The sequence below is a fragment of the Eumetopias jubatus genome, unplaced genomic scaffold, assembly GCF_037043125.1.
Source record: "Eumetopias jubatus isolate StellerSeaLion01/CBP00866 unplaced genomic scaffold, mEumJub1_p1.0 scaffold_8, whole genome shotgun sequence".
Lineage (NCBI taxonomy): Eukaryota > Metazoa > Chordata > Mammalia > Carnivora > Otariidae > Eumetopias > Eumetopias jubatus.
In genome coordinates, this window is record NW_028274814.1 from 139,776,922 (window position 1) to 139,781,887 (window position 4,966).

At 47.5% G+C, this 4,966-nt stretch overlaps 1 pseudogene; it reads left to right on the top strand.

Moving 5' to 3' along the window:
• The first annotated feature begins 4,656 nt into the window (after positions 1-4,656).
• Positions 4,657-4,722, top strand: LOC114218559 (U4 spliceosomal RNA; annotated as a pseudogene).
• Positions 4,723-4,966: the final 244 nt, after the last annotated feature.

The following is a 4,966-nucleotide window of genomic DNA, read 5'->3' on the forward strand; positions in this document are numbered from 1 at the left end:
GGTGTCTGGGGCCTCGGGAAGACCCAGGGGACAGCGGGTGGCTTGATGGCCAGGCGTTGGAAACTTCTGGAGGTGACTTCGCTTGGCGGTGTGGTGCCTGGGCAGTGAGGACTCTGCAAAGACCAGCAGCTGGAGCACCTGCCATGTGGCCAAGGCTCTGTAGGCATGGCTGCTGAGCTCAGGGAGGGAGCAGCCCCAGGGGAGGGCCTGGCGAGCAAAGGGTGCAACAGACGGTAGCAGAGGCTGCTCACACTGCATTGTGTCCATTACAAGCGAGTCACTGACGCCAGCTCAAATTCAAGGGGAGGAGGATCAGAACCTGCCTCTTGCCGAGGGAAGAGCGAGGTCACAACCCTGAAGGGCATTTGGGATAGAGGACATCCTTGTGGTCATTGAAAAATACACTGTGCCCCAAGTGACTGTCTCTCCAGACAACTTTTCCCACAGGTACACACGTGAGTGACAGAGTAGCGTCCACGGCAGATGCAGAATGCACAGATTCACAGAAACACTTTTATCAGAATGGGTTTATCTCATCATGCTTTTAAAACTACAAACTAATAAATCTAACTGTACTTGAATTTAACAGGAGAAAAAGAAAGTGGTGTAAAACGGAAAGACTTTTCACTACATTTTTTAAGTGTGACGGGTATTCATTCCTAACTGATCTAGGAATGAGGAAATAAATTACAAAACCTTTGAAAGCATGCAGTCGTTCCTTTTTTAAATATATATATATATTTTCAATGTGAGTCCGTGAGGAGAGGTGCAGAGTCTCTAGCTTTCACGTGCTCTTTCTCCCCACTGGCCAAGTTCTGTCGCTGAAAGTGTTTATACCTGGTCAGTTTATGGCACCGACATTCTGCCGCCACCAATACTCCTCGAATAGTTGAAAAGTCTTAGTTCTGTGTTAATGTGGAGTCAGAGCCCGGTTGTTTCATGGATGCATGGATCATGCACATGTGTGTATATGAACGTGGACATGCATCATTCGCTCACTCACTGTGGCTTCTCGTTCCTAGGTTCTCGTGGGTTCTTTTTGTTTCATCTCTTGGTTGGATGCGTTTTATCTGCGTGATTTTTATCAAGAAAGGCTCACAGGTGTTTTAGTCCTCAGGACTTAGAGGTTCAAGATCATCTTTACACTTGAACATGCCTTTGGGGAGGATTAAAACTTCACCTTCATGCTTCCCCGTGTCTTGGGTTCCCGCTCTGTGTGACGGAGATCTTTGCAATCCCTACCTCAAAGGGCATCTGCGGGCCATGAGTGAGTGGTCACATACGGGCTGCTGGTGGCTGGGGCTGGTGGGGGGCTTTGACCCCCACGCCCAGGGCGGCTGGTGTGCGTTACTCCAACACTGCCCACGGAGGCCCCGGCTTTTCCACTGGGTTTGCCACAATAATGGATGTTCATGACACACACCTCCACCGTCCCTGATCAGCTACCATGGACTTATTGCTATTTTAAATGATTTTTACTAAGTGTCTCTAACCAGTTGCCCATAAAATAATGGAAGGAAAAGTATTCTCCTTAAAGAGGAGTTTATTTGGGTTGTAAATGCAGGCTACTAATTGTGCCCGAGATGCCACTGAGCAGGCTGTTTGTGAGCACTGATGGAGAGAGTGGCAGTGAGTCTTGCTCTGGTCACAGAGGTCGGCCACCGGGCTGCCCCAGACGTGGGCCTCGAGGGGGAATGCTGAGGGCTCTCGAATGTCTGCTGCCTCTGGAAGCAGCCTCTTGGTGTGACTGAGGCCAGGGAACCCCAGACCAGGGATGGGGAGGCCTGGGGCCCGGTGGGGCAGGCCCTCCTCCACGGCTGCCCGGGCCACCTCCCATGCACAGGGCACGGGGCACATCCTGGTGCGAGTCTGAGCAGCCTTGCGGGATGATCATGACCCCAGTTCCTCACTGGAGGCAGTGAAGCCGGGGTCTCCTGAGTGAGACGGGTCTGAGGGCTGGTCTCATTTCTGCACTCAGAGCCCAACTCTTCACCTGTAAAGTCAGGTAAGACTCTCCCTCTCTGCTGCCGCCATGTGGATCACAGGCCAAGCCCAACGCTCACACGCAGTAGGCACTTAAGAAAACAGTCTTTTTGTTATTATCAGTAGTGGTGCGTCCCTGTCCTTCATCCAGCAGGTGAATTCCGAGTTTGTCCTGGGTGGGGCTGTTGCTTACTTCAGGTGAAGTCCCTGCCCTGTGCATTTGATACTCCCTCAGTGGCCACGACAGTCTGGGAGCAGCAGGTCAATGGCCAGCATCATGTCAGGGCACTGTAGGGACGCTAGTGGTCTGGGGGAGGGAACGGACGGCTGTTTCAGAGGGACTGCTAGGGAGAAGGCACTCTAAACCCAGACCCAGAGTCAGGTGGGCACCTTTCCCCATGGCCATCTGCCTGGGTGGCCCCAGCTGGCCATGAATGGGGGCTTTCCCGGTGTCCTGCCCCTCCCCCATGGTGGCCAGGCTCTGCCAGGAATCTGGACACGTCTTTGGAAGGAGTGTCTTCTTCCCCTTGGGTGGATGGGGACTTTGCTTTGTGCTGATGCAGGATGTCCCGTCAAGTGGTTCTTGCTTCTCCTACAGGGGCAGATGGACTGTGTCCCCTCTTCTTCCAGGAGCAGCGGGGATTCATGCACCTTGTTCTTGAGGGTGGGAAGGAGGTTGCTGACTCATGATTTGAGCTGGTTCCAGGTGGCTGCCGATCAGCTGGGGTGCTCCTCCATCGCAGGACATTCTCGTCGCCCCATCCTTCTTGTGCACCCCGTGGAGCAGACCTCAAAAGGGAGCTCAGACCCCTCTGTGTCCAGGGAGCACTTTGTGTCTGAGCTGCCACCCTGGCTTCGCACACAGCAGCCTTGTGCTGACCTCCTCCTGCTCACCCTGCGGAGGTCCCCTCTCCTCCCCAGCTCTGCCAGAGGTGGGGAAGCCTGCTGTCATTCGAGGACCATCATGATGAAATAGAACAGATACCTCTCATTCCTTGGGGCTTGTGGAGATGTGGCTGAGGCTCCAGCAGATCATCCAGTTTGTACCTGCTTGATATGCGTGCTTGAGAGTGGTTCCTTCTGCCTTTTGCTCGGCTCGGCCTTCTGCATGCATCCCCGACTTCAATTTTGTTATGCCTTTCTTCGAATTTTCTCTGCCTTTGCTGATGTTTCCTGCTGCTTCTCTTAGCTACTGAGACATGTATTAAAACATCCCACGTGGATGTGGGTTTATCTGTTTGTCCTTGTACAGTTCTGTTTGCTGTTGTTTCTCAGAGTCCCATCACTGGGTGTGTGTAAATTCAGATTATTTTTTAACCTTCCTGGTACAATGACAATTTTATTGTGAGCTGTTCCTCTTTATCTCTAAAGTTTTTTCACTTAAAATCTACTTTAATAGTAATATAGTTTCACAGCTTTGGTAAGATTTGGTAGGATATATATATGTGTGTGTGTGTGTGTGTCTATTTCCCCTTGAATAAATATGCTATAGATCTGTCTCTTGCAACACTACACGGGTATGGTTGGGTCTTGATTATTTTTTTACTCAGCTTGCCATCTTTATCTTTAAGTGGATAGTTTAGTGCAATTGCAGTTTTTGCTGTGACATGGATAAACCTTGAGGACATTATGCAAAATGAAATAAGGGAGCCCCAGAAAGACAAATACTACACGATTCCACTTATATGATGTCCCTAAACTAGTCAGACTCCTAGGAACAGAGGTTTGCAGGAGGGAGACACGGGGAGGCATTGTTCAGTTGGTATGAAGTTTCCGTTGTGCGGGATGAGTTAGTTCTGGAGGTCCCCTGCACGGCGCGGGTCTGTAGTCAGCAATACTGGGCTTCACGCTTAAATATTTAACTTTAATTTTCAGAGAGTATCTTCACTGAATGTAGTATTCTTCGCTGGTGTTTATTTTCTTTTTGGCAGTTTAAAGCTATCACTTATTATATCTTAGTTTTCATTGTGTTTGTTGAAAAGTTGACAGTCATTTTAATAGGTGCTCTTTGAAGAAAACGTCTTTTTCTCTCATTAAGAAAAAACCCTTTGTTTATGATTATCAACAATTTTGCTATGATGTGTTTTGGTGGTGATATTGTTTTATTTTTTCCTGGTTGGAATCTGTAGGGCTTCTTGCTTCTGTGGCTTGATGTCTTTCTTCAACTTTGGAAAATCCCGAGCCAGTATCTTTTCAATTTTTCTTTCTGACTAATTCAATCTCTTACCTTCTTTTGGGACTCTGGCTATGTGTGTGTGAACATTTTCCTTGGGTTCTTTCCATTTTGTGCCTGTTCTTCTCTATTTCCCATGTTTTTGTACCTCTGTTATTTATTCTGGACATTTTATTTTGACATCTCTCTTCAATTTTATTAAACCTCTCTTCAGCTGTGTCTAATTTTCTCATAAACCCATCTACTCAATTTCATTTTCATAGTTGGACTTCTCAGTTTTAGAATTTCCATGTTTTAAAAAATGAGTTTCCATTTCCATACTGAAGTTTTCAGTTGTGTCCTTTGTCTCCTTGATCATTATGAAAACAGTTACTTAAAAGTATATGTCTAAAAAAAAAAAGTATATGTCTGATAACTCCAGTGTTAGGGCCCCTGTGATTCTGTTTCTATTTTCTGTTATTTCTTTTGGTTCTGTTCATGTTGTCTTGACTCCTAAGTACAGCTTTGTGCAGTGGCAGTATCGTAGCCAATGAGGTTTATCCGAGGCGCGATTATTGCTAATTGACTCCTGTGTACACTGGTTCTTGTGTGTCAGATGTTGTGTTTTTAAAGTCTGAAGAAATCAAGTGAGGCTTGGATGTTATCTTTTTCAGGGATAATTTTACATTTCTGTCAGTGGTTTTCAGCACTAGAGATCTGGGATCGCTTCAGTTCACGTCCGGGTGCTGAGATGATAACATGGAACCTATATTCCCCCAGAAGTCTGTCTATTTCCACTTCACCATGACTCCTCATTCAGCCCTTTGGTGT